The sequence below is a fragment of the Eurosta solidaginis genome, chromosome 3 (assembly GCF_040869045.1).
Source record: "Eurosta solidaginis isolate ZX-2024a chromosome 3, ASM4086904v1, whole genome shotgun sequence".
NCBI lineage: Eukaryota > Metazoa > Arthropoda > Insecta > Diptera > Tephritidae > Eurosta > Eurosta solidaginis.
In genome coordinates this window covers 259,910,144-259,926,666 of record NC_090321.1, presented here as the reverse complement: position 1 = coordinate 259,926,666, position 16,523 = coordinate 259,910,144, and the positions used below count along the sequence as shown (strand labels likewise).

Genomic DNA, 16,523 nt, shown 5'->3' with positions numbered 1-16,523 from the left:
GCTTATCAAAACGAATTTTTGCATATATTTTAGGGTGGGTCAATTTGTATGGACGAAAGTTAACCGATATCGCGCCATCGATTTTTCTATAGGATTTGGGCTTAGGAAAAAAAAAGTTCCACTACGCATACCCAAAAAAATAATTTTCGAGCCTGTAAAATTTCATTTTTTTGACTTTTTTCGACTTTGATTTTTAAGGCTTTTTTCGTGACCTACTAAAAAATTTTCATATGTATACCTTGTCCGACCCAAAAATGTTCGCTAAAAACGTTGGCGATATATTTTTTTTTCAAAAAACTGTTATCGACAACATTTTTAGCGGACATTTTTGGATAGGACAGGGTATACATGAAATTTTTACAATGAAGTCAAAATTTATTTAGTAGGTCATGAAAAAAGCTTTAAAAATCAAAGTCGAAAAAAAGTCAAAAAAACGAAATTTTGCAGGGTCGAAAATTATTTTTTTGGGCGTGCGTAGTGGAACTTTTTTTTCCTAAGCCCAAATCCTATAGAAAAATCGATGGCGCGATATCGGTTAATAAATCGACCCAGTCTAATATACATACATAAATATCTCTGCAAATTTGAGCTACCTTTGAGAGAATGAGCGTACGATATATTGAACTTATATTTATTTGGCTTGAAAAGCGATAAGAAATTAGTAATTCTAATAAGCTTGCATTTATTCGTCAGACGAAACTCAGCTTCAATGAGTGCAATATTTGCTGCTAATATTCGAAAATTTAGGGGCGTATTATGTATAACCCAAAAAGTCACAAATTTTCGAGCGAACCAGAATTTGTATGATATTACAGTCTTCATTCACTTCAGTGATTATAGTATTGCGAATGTTAGTGACTGCAATTCAAAGTGTACGGCGTCATACATAATCTAGCCCTTAAAATGCAATGCAACGCAAGTTTAGTCGAACATTATATACCCATTAGTGTGATATGATCTTATATATTATTTCTAATTGCTGTTTTAATGTACAGGCCCTTTCTTCGCTCTTATTTGGAATTCAAATCTCTAAATAAAGTTTTGGTTGTAAAGATGGGGATTCGTGCTATTAGCGAGCTTTGGACATTATTAGTTATAGTACTTTTGTTTAGCTTTATTTTATTAAAATAATTTGTTAAAAATAGACGATTGTGAGCACACAAAGAAATCTATTTTTACTATGGCACTATTGTCAATATTTGATTACAACTAACACTGCATTACCGGCAGTTGCTAACATTCACCAGATGGCAGCGCAAGCACATGTAAGTTTATAGATATTTGATTGATAGAACAGCTGATTTCTGTTGATATTTGATATGAGAGGCACGGGTCCGGCTCATATACATATATTAAGGATGAATTTAAAGAGAAGTCACAAGAAATAAATGATATTCCGTAAGAGGCTATAAAACTGTCAGTATCCCTAAAACAATTGTGCAACAAGGCTTAAGGTCTCGGGGCAGATTGAGTGTAGGCCTTATGGCCAAAGCAGCATACTGCCGTACTTGAGCTTCGGAGGACATCTTGGGACCAAAATAGAGCCGGAGGCGGAACATATACTGCAGTGTCTTTTAGGCGGAAATTGTAGCTTTGAAAAAAGCAGCAGAAATTCAATATATATATTGATAGTCGAACGGCGATCAGGGTAATAATCTCACAAAGTACTTCATCAAGAAATGTCCTGGAATGCAAAGAAGTATTAGAAAAACTTTGTACAGGCTGCTCCATACATCTATGCTGAATTTTCGGCCATAAAGGTATAGAAGGTTACAAAAAGGCTGATAAGTTTGCAAAAGGGGGTGCAGTACTCGATGAGTCGACGGTAGAAGTCCCAATCGTTTTGAGGTAGTAGATAGGAGTCGCTAATGATTCATCAAGCAGGAAAAGCTTGGACAGAAGCTCGAAGTTTCTGAGTTCATGTGCAAATCCGTATACATCAGACTGACAAAGTTGCTTTTGTCTCTAAACAGCTAAGACTTAAGATGCATGATGGGCATATTAAGTGGACACTGATGTAGGAAGCGCAACCTGTAGGCAGAAAGGGTTGATCATATTCTGTTTTCGTGTCCTGCGCTCACCAGCTTAAGGCTAAAGCTACTAGGAGCAGCAGAGTTGCCAAATCTCGAGTCAGCTATTTAGTTAGGTCCTAGAAACTTTTAGTATTCGCTAAGAGAACGGAGTTATTTTATAACATAAGGCCTGGTACTTAATGTTTGGCCATCAAACAAATTATGGTAATACTATGGACACATTCAGTCTATGTGAGGTCTTTATTGACCAGCCAGTTCAACCTTACCTACAAAATTTCTATTTAGCGCCATAAGTTGCATTACTTTATCGGCCTTTGATAATGAATGATGGCATTCATTCAAATTGTCTAAATTTTCGATATCGAAAAAGTAGGCGTGGCTAATTTCAATATCGTTGATTTTCAACACTGATCCAGTCAAAGTGCAAATAAGACAGTTTACAAAGTTTTGAAAGGATATATAAATTTTATGGATGCTGAAAGTTTTGATAAAAGAAAGTATGTATCTATCTCTATTCTTCTATGCTATTACATACAACCGTTACCACATCAATATTATATAATTCTCGTGTACAAGTACACGCTGGGTATAAAAACCTAACATCACTATCAGCATTCAAGAATGCGGCAGCATCATTCACTACCCTCTAATGTCACCACAGCCGTGACCTTAACGCGAATGTTCATGGTTGGTGTAAATGTAGAATGTCAAAAACATTCCGCACATTTTGTTTTTAGCTTTTATTTTTGTTGTGCACACCCACCACAAGTGTCGACTAACTACCCATTTGGCGGTTATTTTTCAACTCACTCATACTCATGATTTATTGTAGAATCATACGATGTGTATGGGTGCATTAAAGTGTAGACAGGTAACATTGCTAATCATCATCGTCCATGCACTTAATTCTATTCAAGTTGAATTCCGGAAGGCAGCCGCATAATAAACTTTGTCTCTAGATCGCGGTTGTGTTTCAATGCTGATGCTTTATACTGGAAATGGCGAGAAGAATACCTAAGAACACCTTACTACTCAATTGCGGTTGGTAAACTTAAGTTTATTTTGAAAGCTTCAGAAAATATTCAGGAATTCAGTTCAATTGGAAGCATTTCAGTAAAGTAGGAATAAAGTTACCATCAAAAAGCAAATCACGTTACACACAGATGAAAAATCCCGCGTCTTGTCTATAATACCATTTGCGACACAGCTAAAATAATTGAAGTATGGAAAAACACGTATCGTTATCTAAACGCCAATTGTTATTCGTTGGACTGATGTTAAAAAACGTCCCCCTGCGGGTAAGGAGTCAAGAATATGCCCGCCGTAGGTATACCAATCGTAACAGTTGATTATAATACTATGGTAAACCAATTCTGAGAGGTGATAGCTCGAAAGGGAGCTATGCATAGCATACGTGACCTAGCACGATGGATAAAAACTGTACCGCGGGGAACATAACAAGCCAGTTGTGACCTGAAACAATGTATCGCGTGATGTTTGTATTCAAGTTGTGTCTCCGGACTTGAAGATTTGGATGAATGGCCGGGACTGTGGTTTCATATCACATGTTGGCATAAATATTTCAAAGATTTTTCTGCGGAAGGTCAAAGAAAATGTTGAACACATTCCTGAATTGTGACTCCGGCGTATACCTTTTGATTAAATGGTAGAGTAATATGCTTGACTAAATGTTGGCTACGCACACGCTTATCGTTTGTGGATAACAGTTGATAATTGTATAAGTGGGTTTTTGCTCACTCTTTTTTTTTTTTTGAAACGTTTGAAACTGCGTTAGGCTATGTCGAATGGAATATCTGTTGTTGTTGTTGTTGTAGCAGTGCCATCCAAAGTCCTCTAGCGGGAGTCCAAGCAAAATTGTGGTTTCAACAGCGGAGGATAATTGTGAGAGGGGTGTTAGAGGCGTTGGTTCCTTTTTACAATTGAAGAGATGGTTGGTGTCATTTGACACATGACACATTGCATGCAAGACATACATATTTTATGTCGGGATTGATTCTGGATATGTAAGAGTTTAATCTGTTACTGTACTCAGATCGAAGTTGAGCTAGAGTTAGGCGCATTTCCCTAGGAAGAGTGTATTCCTCTTCTGTGAGTTCTGGGTATTTATATAAGAACTGGATTCCCCGGACAATTCCCCACATAGAGGTCCGCCGCCTGTTTGTGGATATCACTGAGGACCTGCATGTGCACTTTTTCTTCATAAGGCTGTGTTCTCGGGTACCATATTTCCTCGTAATGCTTACGGAGATGACCCATAAGCCCCTGTGGGGTGTGGCCTTATTAATCAGATATCCGTTGGGATTCCCAGGCTTCTGGATATTCAACAGAAACTGTTTGTTCAGCATTTCATTTCTCTCCCTAATGGGGTGTATAAAAACCTAACATCACTATCAGCATTCAAGAATGCGGCAGCATCATTCACTACCCTCTAATGTCACCACAGCCGTGACCTTAACGCGAATCTCATGGTTGGTGTAAATGGAGAATGTCAAAAACATTCCGCACATTTTGTTTTTAGCTTTTGTTTTTGTTGTGCAGCTGCCTTTAACATTAGTTTAGTACTACAACCCACCACAAGTGTCGACTAACTACCCATTTGGCGGTTATTTTTCAACACACTCATACTCATGATTTATTGTAGAATCATACGATGTGTATGGGTGCCTTAAAGTGTAGACAGGTAACATTGCTAATCATCATCGTCCATACACTTAATTCTATTCAAGTTGAATTCCGGAAGGCAGTCGCATAAATAATAAACTTTGTCTATAGATCGCGGTTGTGTTTCAATGCTGATGCTTTATACTGGAAATGACGAGAAGAATACCTAAGTTTATTTAAGTTTATTTTGAAAGCTTCAGAAAATATTCAAGAATTCAGTTCAATTGGAAGCATTTCAGTAAAGTTTTTTTCATCATCTAACGGTGCAGTAATATTCGAGACCCAATAATTGATAGCAAAAAGGTTTCGTTTGGGAATAAAGTTAACATCAAAACGCAAACAACGTTACACACAGATGAAAATACCAGCCCTGTCCCGCGTCTTTTCTATAATACCTATTTGCGACAGAGCTAAAATAATTGAAGTATGCAAAAACACATATCGCTATCTAAAAGCCAATTGTTATTCGTTGGACTGATGCTAAAAAACGTCCCCCTGCGGGTAAGGGGTCAAGAATATGCCCGCCGTAGGTATACCAGTTGATTATAATACTATGGTAAACCAATCCTGAGAGGTGATAGCTCGAAAGGGAGCTATGCATAGCATGCATGACCTAGAACGATGGGGTGTCTCCGGACTTGAGGATTTGGATGAATGGCCGGGACTGTGGTTTCATATCATATGTTGGCATAAATATTTCAAAGATTTTTCTGCGGAAGTTCAAAGAAAATGTTGAACACATTCCTGAATTGTGACTCCGGCGTATACCTTTTGATTAAATGGTAGAGTAATATGCCTGACGAAATGTTGGCTACGCACACGCTTATCGTTTGTGGATAACAGTTGATAATTGTATAAGTGGGTTTTTGCTCACTATTTTTTTTTTTTTTTGAAATGTTTGAAACTGTGTTAGGCTATGTCGAATGGAATATCTGTTGTTGTTTTTGTTGTAGCAGTGCCATCCAAAGTCCTCTAGCGGGAGTCCAAGCAAAATTGTGGTTTCAACAGCGGAGGATAATTGTGAGAGGGGTGTTAGAAGCGTTGGTTCCTTTTTACAATTGAAGAGATGGTTGGTGTCATTTGACACATGACACATTGCATGCAAGACATACATATTGTATGTAGGGGTTGATTCTGGATATGTAAGAGTTTAACCTGTTACAGTACCCAGATCGAAGTTGAGCTAGAGGTACGCGTATTTCCCTAGGGAGGGTGCATTCCTCTTCTGTGAGTTCTGAGTATTTTTTTAAGAACTGGATTCCCCGGACAATTCCCCACATAGAGGTCCGACGCCTGTTTGTGGATATCACTGAGGACCTGCATGTGCTTTTTTGCTTCATATGGCTGTATTCTCGGGTACCATATTTCCTCGTAGTGCTTACGGAGATGACCCCATAAGCCCCTGTGGGGTGTCGCCTTATTAATCAGAAATCCGTTGGGATGCCCAGGCTTCTGGATATTCAACATAAACTGTTTGTTCAGCATTTCATTTCTCTCCGTAATGGGGAGCACTCTCGCCTTAGTGTGTAGGTGGTGTTCGGGGGACATAAGAAGAAAGTCCGAGGCGGTTCTGAGGGCAGTGTTTTGGCAGGCCTGTCTTTTCTTCCAGAAGTGACCTTTAGGCTTGGCGATCATATCGGGTACACGTAGCATGCAATCGGCCAGCCAATTGCCTTGTAAGTGGTAATGAGCGTTTCTTTGCCGCTACCCCAAGTGCTGCCGGCAATAAATTTGAGGGTTTTATTACGGCTCTAGATTTTAGGTGCAATTGCATTTACATGCTCTCCAAAATGTAGATCCTGATCGTACGTCGCACCCAAGATTTTGGGATATCTGTGTATGTAGTGAGTAGATGAGGTTTATTGCTGTAGACTTAAACGAACATTCATCTAGGTGAATGTGATTAGTGGAAGAGGCTCGTAGACTCGAAGAGACATTGTATCACGTATATGGCGGTGTCCCAAGCGTCAAAACTGATGCAGCGAATTATTTATGCTTTGAATAGAATGGTAGTGGAACTCAAGGTGGAGTCGCCTTGCAACAGGATGCCAATATCTTTAAAATAGTAAGGAGCTTTGATATACTCCATATCACAAGGCCGCATCTGATGATACAGCCGATTACAAGTTAATTTGGTACCAATGATTCGGCTCCAGGAGTGTTTCGATCAAGGAACATGGAGCCGATAGTTGGACCACAGATCATGCAGTTAGATCTGCATGTTTTTACACTGTATGTTGAGCCTATGAGGCATGTACTCGCGTTCAAAGCATATTATTGATTGTCAAGAAACGTTCTCTTTCGAAAGTTGAAGCGTCACATCATATCAAAAAGTACCAAAAAGCTGATTTGCGCACGCCACGTGTATGGCTCCGTCATGATTTTACTACGACACCTTGTGCTTCGAAAAACAATCATCAGGCAAATATAAAGAATTGATTACAATTGTTGCGGTGTTTGCTCAAAATAAGTCACAGTCCCGGATGAAAACTGCAGTAACTGAGAGGTCACAATAACAGATCACATTGCTTCAGGCAAATCACGAGATGTCCAACATTATCATCTACCTGTTTGCCTCTTTTTCTTCAAGTTGTCTCAGATAACCATAAAAAACTTGGTTTGCTTAGTATGTTTTGAGTGCCTTTTATTTGACTGATTTCGTAAAACTTTTTCGTGTTGAATTTGTTTCGCGATGTTCTCTACTTATGATTGCGATTAATACTGTACAAATAAGTCAGTAGTGCTTTAGTGAGTAATTCAGTGCGATTATCAGAAAAGCAAATATCAAATCATGCAGCATTGACTCAAACCTGATTCAAATTTTTTTTTTAAAGCGAAGGCAGCCAATAAGTAAATTTGGGAAAAGTTATGGTTATTCCACCTGCTTAGGTCACAATTAAACAAATATTGTTACTGAAAAATCGTAGGATATCCTAAGTAAAATGTTTCTAAATCTTCTACGGTCAAGATGAACACTAATGAGGAATACTGCTCTGCCTCGAAATGATGGTTTCGATGACTACGCTGAATTACCTTGTTAATCCGGATCAACGCGAGCTGTGACACGGCTTTTATATTTTGGTACACATGTATATAAATATATGCTTATTATATACTTAGTACATTAGTTTATAGAAGGAAAGGGTAAAATTTAAATTTAAATATGAACAAAGTACTTACTTACATATTCAAGTGTTCGTGTATACAAAATTTACATACTACTTACTTAACTTGCATTTATGTACTATTTATGTACTATATAAATAACAAGTAAGGAAGGTTAAGTTCGGGTGTAACCGAACATTACATACTCAGTTGAGAGCTATGGTGACAACATAAGGGAAAATAACCATGTAGGAAAATGAACCGAGGGAGACCCTGGAATGTGTTTGAATGACATGTGTATCAAATGAAAGGCATTAAAGAGTATTTTATGAGGGAGTGAGCCAAAGTTCTATAGGTGGACGCCATTTAGGGATATCGCCATAAAGGTGGATCAGGGTTGACTCTAGAATTTGTTTGTACGATATGGGTATCAAATGAAAGGTGTTAAAGAATATTTTATGAGGGAGTAATCCTTAGTTCCATAGGTGGACGCCGTTTCGAGATATCGCCATAAAGGTGGATCAGGGATGACTCTAGAATTTATTTGTACGATATGGGTATCAAATTAAAGGTATTAATGAGGGTTTTAAAAGGGAGTGGTGGTAGTTGTATAGGTGGTCGCGTTTTCGAGATATCGCCATAAAGGTGGACCAGGGGTGACTCTAGAATGCGTTTGTACGATATGGGTATCAAATGAAAGGTGTTAATAAGAGTTTTAAAAGGGAGTGGTGGTAGTTGTATATGTGAAGGCGTTTTCCAGACATCGAACAAAATGTGGACCAGGGTGACCCAGCACATCATCTGTTGGATACCGCTAATTTATTTATATATATAATACCTGCCAAGATTTTAAGGGTTTTTTATTTCGCCCTGCAGAACTTTTTCATTTACTTCTACTTAATGTGGTAGGTGTCACAACCATTTTATAAAATTTTCTAAAGTTATATTTCGCGTCAATAAACCAATCCAATTACCTCACCATGTTTCATCCCTTTCTTCGTATTTGGTATAGAATTATGGCATTTTTTTCATTTTTCGTTCATTTTTCATACCAAGATAAAGTGAGTTCAAGTGAGTACGTGAACTAAGTTCATTAAAGATATGTCGATTTTTGCTCAAGTTATCGTATTAACGGCCATGCGGAAGGACAGACGAACGACTGTGTATAAAAACTGGGCGTGGCATCAACCAATTTCGCCCGTTTTCACAGAAAACCGTTAACATCATAAAATCTATGCCCCTACCAAATTTCAAAAGGATTGGTTAATTTTTGTTCGACTTATGGCGTTAAAAGTATCCTAGACAAATTAAATGAAAAAGGGCGGAGCCACGCCCATTTTGAAATTTTCTTTTATTTTTGTATTTTGTTGCACCATATCATTACTGGAGTTGAATGTTGACATAATTTACCTATATACTGTAAAGATATTAAATTTTTTGTTAAAATTTTTCTTAAAAAAATTTTTTTTTAAAGTGGGCGTGGTCATTCTCCGATTTTGCTAATTTTTATTAGGCGTACATATAGTAATAGGAGTAACGTCCCTGCCAAATTTCATCATGATATCTTCAACGACTGACAAATTTCAGCTTGCAAAATTTTTAAATTACCTTCTTTTAAAAGTGGGCGGTGCCACGCCCATTGTCCAAAATTTTACTAGTTTTCTATTCTGCGTCATAAATTCAACTCATCTACCAAGTTTCGTCGCTTTATCTGTCTTTGGTAATGAATTATCGCACTTTTTCTGTTTTTCGAAATTTTCGATATCGAAAAAGTGGCCATGGTTATAGTCCGATATCGTTCATTTTGAACAGCGATCTGAGATGAGTGCTCAGGAACCTACACACCAAATTTCATCAAGATACCTCAAAATTTACTCAAGTTATAGTGTTAACGGACGGACGGACGGACATGGCTCAATCAAATTTTTTTTCGATCCTGATTATTTTGATATATGGAAGTCTATATCTATCTCGATTCCTTTATATATGTACAACAAACCGTTGTCCTATCAAACTTAATATACTCTGTGAGCTCTGCTCAACTGAGTATAAAAACAAAATTATAGCGCATAAAAGAATTTCTAAAAGTGTTCTTGTGTGCGTTTGTGTAGTACATATGTATATACGTATAAACGTAAGGAGAAAATGTGAATATTCTTCAATGAAATTTGCTGATAAAAGACATGCTGCCTGTAATTAATGACAGAATTAGATGTGAGTTAGGCACTTTTAAATTTTGATAATAAATAAATACGAGGTGTTCATTTGAGTGTTAATTAAGTAACTTAATTTGTTTTTTAATTATAATATATGAGCGAAAAAATATATACGTATTTTACAAGAGTTTTGATAAAATAAAAAAATAAAAAATTTTTCTCAACTATGAAACATAACGCGCCATAAATTCTAATTAAGGAAGAGCACAGCGCTATTTTGTAGATTTTGATTCCAAATTAAATTTCCTGACGTTTGCATGACTCATTACCTAGATAAAAGCACACTTTACACTTAAAAAAAAACGTTGGAAAAGTTTTTTCGCCTATAAACTTTTATTGCACACTTTTTGCTTTCTTTCTTTTGCCGAAGACATTTATGCGGCCATCATAGTAGTCTCTTATCTACTAAGGCCTGTTTTTTTCTTTTCAGTAGTTAGTTAAGCTAAGCTTAAATTAAGTTTGCTTAAACTCTAGTCAAATTTAAGCTCCAGTTAAACTACCAAGTAGTTGTTCAGTCACAGTTAAAGGCCGCCTTTTAGGGTAGGCTTTTTTGTACGGCAACATTGGTATTTTATTACCTAGATAATTTGTAGATACGACAAATGGATTTTGCTTACCCAACAAACATTTAAAAGATATTTATCCAGCGCAATATAAATCTAGTCCCGGAGGTGATATCCAACATCATCAACTAGACAATAATAATAATACTTAACCCATATAGTTCTCAAGTTGATATCCAATTTCATTCTCCAATCACTATCCAAGCTTTGAAAAAATTTTTAAAATTTTTAGTTCTCAAGTTGATCTCCAACATCATTAGCATTTTCAAATTATTATCCAACCTTTGAGAGATTTTGATAAATGTACAGTTCTCAAATGAATATTCAACATGTTTCTCTAGTTGATATCCTACATTGAATATCGAATGAAAAAAAATTTCCAAGGTGGTACCACGAAAGCCAACATCTATTTATTGTGAGAAATAAAAACCTGATTGATAGCAGTAGTGAAGCGTAATTTATCAAAAATAATTTATATATATTTTATTTTCGTGAAAATACTGTAGTACATATCGGAACTCTTACACTTGAGTCCAGTCAAATAACCAGAAGTTGGGAACGATAATTTTTTTAACTTAAGTAATAGCATTTTTCGCTTTATAAAAAAATCCCTCTTTTGCTGAGCACACTATGATTCTCAAGTTGAGCCGCTGGTTCGTAACAACTCTTGTGACTTCAGAGGTATGCTAGTTATCAACATGAGTTCTAATGGTACTCAATCCCAAATGCTTGTTGGGTATATTCGGCGCCATTTCGAACGAACGCAAATCACCGAGAGGATAACTAGAGTTTAACCCTGCCAGATCGACCGCTTAAGCTCAGCTTAAACTTCAGTCAAAGTAGACTGAAAAAGTGCAGAATAAGTTTAAGCGTAGTTTAACTGACAAACTGAGTTGAACTTGTACTGAAAAACCGGGCCTAAGTGAAAGTATCATCAATAGATAGAACACAAGCGGCTGGCCAATTCCTTAAGGGTAGCTACGAGCATTGCTTTGCGTTTGTCCTAATCGTTGTCAGGAAGCTCGTCTTAACTCACAATAGACTGGCGGAATCGAATGGTAACCAGGCGCCTTTTATTCATATAGAAATTTGCGAAAAATGGAAAAAATGTAAAAATTTATTATCAAAGGCCAATAAATAAACAAAACTTGATAAGTGGGTTGAACTTATGACGTGATATAGAAATATTGGGAAATGGGCTGGGCACCGCCCACATTTAGAAGAAGAACATTTTGGTGACATTTCTTAGCCTTTTTTATTTGATACGTCGTTACGGCGGCCGCCGTGGTGTGGTGGTAGCTAGCTCCGCCTACCACACCGACGGTCACACGGGGGTCACGCCCCGGACAAAGCAGCATCAAAATTTTAGATTTATCAAATAAATGAAATTTTTTCTAAGCAGGCTCGCTCCTCGGCAGTGTTTGGCAAGCACTCCGAGTGAATTTCTGCCATGAAAAGCTTCTCAGTGGAAACTCGTGTGCCTTGCATATGCCCTTCGTAGTCGACATAAAAAACAAGTAGGTCCCGTGCCGTCAATTTGTAGAAGAAATTAAAAAAGAAGCACTACGCAAATTAGAAATGAAGCTCGGCGTAAAATATCTTCGTAGATTATTGCGCCTTATATTTATTTATTTTTGTGTTAGTTTTCTTGAGCTCAAGGCCACAACTACGATGCGTTAAATAACCTGTAATTATTTTTTTTTTTGGTCGAAACTTCGACTTCACTCCAAAGTCATTATCAGGATCAAGAAAATATGTTCAAATCTTCCCTCAACCCGTTGACATGATAACTTGAGCAAAAATTTAAATATATTCACGGGGTTCGATCTAAGAGCTTATCTGAACTCAAAGGATGTTGTTACTAAATACGGTCGAAATCAAAGTATAACCGAGCCCCCTTTTTTGATATCGAAAATTTCGAAAACTTGAAAGAGCAATGGGGCAATGCACAAAGAAATAGAAATTTGGGAAAATTGAGGAAAATGAGCGGTGCAGTGTTCACATTAAGTAGAAGAAAAATTACAAGTTTTGAAAACCGTAAATGAAATCAACTTAACAAAGAAAGTAAAAAATTTGATATGTTAGCTGATATCAATTAAACTTTTTTGCAACGTATGTTTGTAATGTTTGTCCAATTAAAATTTACACTACGCCTCTTATTGCATTTACGAATAGAAATATGTTCAATGCGCCCTTTTTCCAACTAATAGACAATAACTATACGAAAAAGAAAAACTGAACGAATGTCATTGATTGACACTGAAATAGTGCAACACAGAAAATATTTGTTATTTCCTCACAAATGCAATGACAGGCATAATTGCCTGCAGAAACGCAAATCAACCACGTTCAGAGGTGATCACGTGCTTAGCAATTATTTAGTTATATGCTTCCTTATTACATGATTACATGTAGGTATTTAAATTCAACACATATTTTGAAGTTCTACTTTAATCGGATTATCGCAGACCAAATAGTTCAATATTACATATGTGCCAATAAACCTATTAACAGCGAACAGCAACAACAACACAAATTATATACGAGACCACTTTAATAAGTAAAATACACTCACAATATTTTTTTCACATGTGGCTCTTCTGCAGCCGTTTATTTACAAATCCGGGCACGTGCCGCCCAAATGTGTCCACCAAGTGCTCAATTGAGATCATTGTGATGGCAATGAATAACAACAAAACCTGGTCAATACTCATTCAGGTATTTGATTTTGTTTGACCACCAGCTAGAGAGGTAGCTGGTGGAAGCTTAAACCAATTTGGTTGCACGTACATATGTACATACACATCAGCGAACACGAAAATAGCAGTGACAATTTTTTATCAAATCAAAATTTTTATCGTTAACTTATCTTATTTTATTTTTGGTTACTCAAGAAAGAACTTTCATGAATTTTGAACTGAAACTTAGAAAACCAAAACTTTGTGAAAAAAAAGTTTATTCGTGACTAGCAGACCCGCCAGACGTTGTTCTGCCCTAAATTTGGTGTATCTGCATACATTTTAATAAGCTTTTTCCGTCTAACTCTGCCCTCGCCCCTCTACACTTGTTCCTAATCTTTATATTCACGCCTCCCTAGGTATTTTTTGCTTCATCTATCTCCACCTTCGTCTCATTCTATCTCTTTCTCAATCTCAGTCTCCTTCTCTCTTTTCTCTTCTCTCAAGTTTTCTCATGCTTCTTCATATCTTATTGCCAGTCCCAGAAGGTGGTATGTATGCACAGTTTTTCTTAATCTTTGTGTTCACTCCTCCCTCCGTATTTTTCGCTTCATCTATCTCCATCTTCGTCTCATTCTATCTCTTTCTCAGTCTCCTTTTCCCTTTTCTCTTCTCTCAAGTTTTTCTCATGCTTCTTCATATCTTATTGCCAGTCCCAGAGGGTGGTATGTATGCACAGTTTTTCTTAATCTTTGTATTCACTCCTCCCTCCGTATTTTTCGCTTCATCTATCTCCACCTTCGTCTCATTCTATCTCTTTCTCAGTCTCAGTCTCCTTCTCCCTTTTCTCTTCTCTCAAGTTTTCTCATGCTTCTTCATACTTATTGCCAGTCCCAGAGGGTGGTATGTATTTTGTTGCAGTCCCATTCCGAGTTTCCGTCCCAATCCCACTCCGAGTCTCAGTCTCAGTCTCAGTCCCAGTCCTAGTCCTAATCTCTGTCCCAGTCAGTCTCTGGTCTACTTCCAGGAAAAAAGTATCGTAAATACTAATATAGGCAAATTTATATACTAAATTTCAGGCAAATCGAATAGGACGTATGTAAGTTGGTATGTGTGTATTATTAATTCATGTCTTTATTTCGGCTTCGAATGCATATTTATCAGTTTTGCCAGGTAGATGGGACTAAACCGAAGATCACAATGAAAATTACTTTAAAGCTCTCACACATTCTTCTTGTATACCGCTCCATGTTTTGGCCTATATCTGGAGACCCTAGTCACACAGCGCACAGTGTTTCGTGTAGAACAAGCTAGCTGGACAAAATTATTTTATGAGATTTTCCGTTTCATATGCAGTCATTTATTACAACTACGTCATTTTTGTTAGCCATATGTTCTTTTTTTTTATTTTTTTCCAAAATTTTACTTCATATGCATACATTTGCTTATTTCATATACAGTAACTCATGTGAATAAGTGACATAGATCCAAAAAAATTTAAAGGAGTCAAGAATATTACTTTATTGTACTTAAATTGAATGGACTACAAATCTCAATACTCTAAAAAATTCTAAAAATTCGGAAAAAAATTGAAATTTTTATGAAAATTCGTCGAATTCTTCAAATATTTTTTAAATATAATTTAGTTTTTGTTATAGATCGTGACAAATTTTCTTATGGGAAATTAGTTAAAATAAATTTGCGAAAGCGAAAATTGTAAGAATTGTCCACAAAGGGGTGTCTACTTATTTATGCGAGTGACTGTACATATGTCCATACATGTTTTGTATTTATTTGAGTATTTATCCTGGCACTACAATTTTTACAAAATTATTTTACAGTACCAGTCAGGAATGTAAAAGTGAATTTACTTATTACAAAAACTTAAGAGTAAAGTATCATACAAAGTAGAAAAGACAATATATTTAAATTAAATAAAACCTCATCCAACAAAAAGTTATAGGGTAGGTTATCTTTTGTTTGTTTAGAAAAAATAAATTTAATTGGACGACGATACATGGTAGAAGAAGGTCGAGGATTATGCCAAACGATGTTACCTTTTTCATCCTGTAATTGAAGAGGAACGAAAGAAAATATAAACAAAAACTCATCAGTGTCAGAACTGCATGTAAACTTTTGCTTATATGTACTATGGTCAGAGCTTCCATCGCAACCCCACTTGCTGATTAAAGTATACGTCAAGTTTGTTAGTAGTAAACTAACAAAAACTTCTTGATTTGCTAAAACTAAACGCTCAACAGTGTTATCTAATACGGACTGGACTTTAATTTCCGCACGTGTTTCACCCACATCAATTTCATTTGGATAGCATTCTGCCTTACCTTTTCTTAGATTATAAAATGATGGATAAACTTTATGGCCTGCCTTGATGCTCCACTTCCGAGTCGTTTTGTACCTATGAGTCGTCGACTTGTTATCTACGTAGTATGCTGAAGCTTCTACATTGCTCAAGCATATTGCATCTGGCTCACATGTCATCTTTTCTCCGGATATTTGAGTGGTTTCCTGTGATTTTTTTATAATGTTAGCAACATTTCTGTTGCCGGACATACGCGTTGATACTTCTTCCGCATAAAGTAATTCACCAGGACTTCTAGATTGCAAGAGGTCATCCACTCGACTCCGTTTGGTTTTTTCACTGCAGCTAACAAAGTCCTTCTTTCGTCTTCCAGGGCCGAGGTTACCTAAAGAAGTGGTTGGCTGGTCTGATAGCAACTTTGAATCCACCGTTATTGTAAATATGAAGTCTGGACCCGAAAGTGGCTCCGAGTTTTTATTCAAAAATCGCTCCTTATGTCTTCCAGAAGTGTTCCACTTTTGATCCAGCTTCCACGAATATGCCGATATTTGTAAGCTTAAACTTTTTATCGAATACTCGGCTGATTCGCTTAAATCGTACGTAAGTACAACAAAACTCAACAATTCTTTATATCTGGTTTCCTTCGAATGTTGAACCCAAATGTCAAAAAACTCCGTTCTTGGTACGGGTATAACTTAACTGCTTTTTGTTGTTGATTTTCAGACAGGGTGAATAGTTGATGATTGTTGTGCTGCCATCTTAAGTGTCGTTGATCGTTCTGATTTGTTATGAGTTGTGCAGTATTTATATTACATTCAGGTATTGGCGTAGATGCTAACAAATGGGGTTGTTTTGTGTAGCGTACCAGTGTGGTTACACCTGCATTAGGATTGCTTTGTATGTACCTGTTTTTATGCCTTGGTGGC

The 16,523-nt window shown here is 36.7% G+C and overlaps 1 protein-coding gene across 1 annotated transcript in view; it reads left to right on the top strand.

Moving 5' to 3' along the window:
* Positions 1–16,523, top strand: part of CngA (Cyclic nucleotide-gated ion channel subunit A) — a 231,406-nt gene that overhangs the window by 159,628 nt on the left and 55,255 nt on the right. The window lies entirely within an intron of this gene.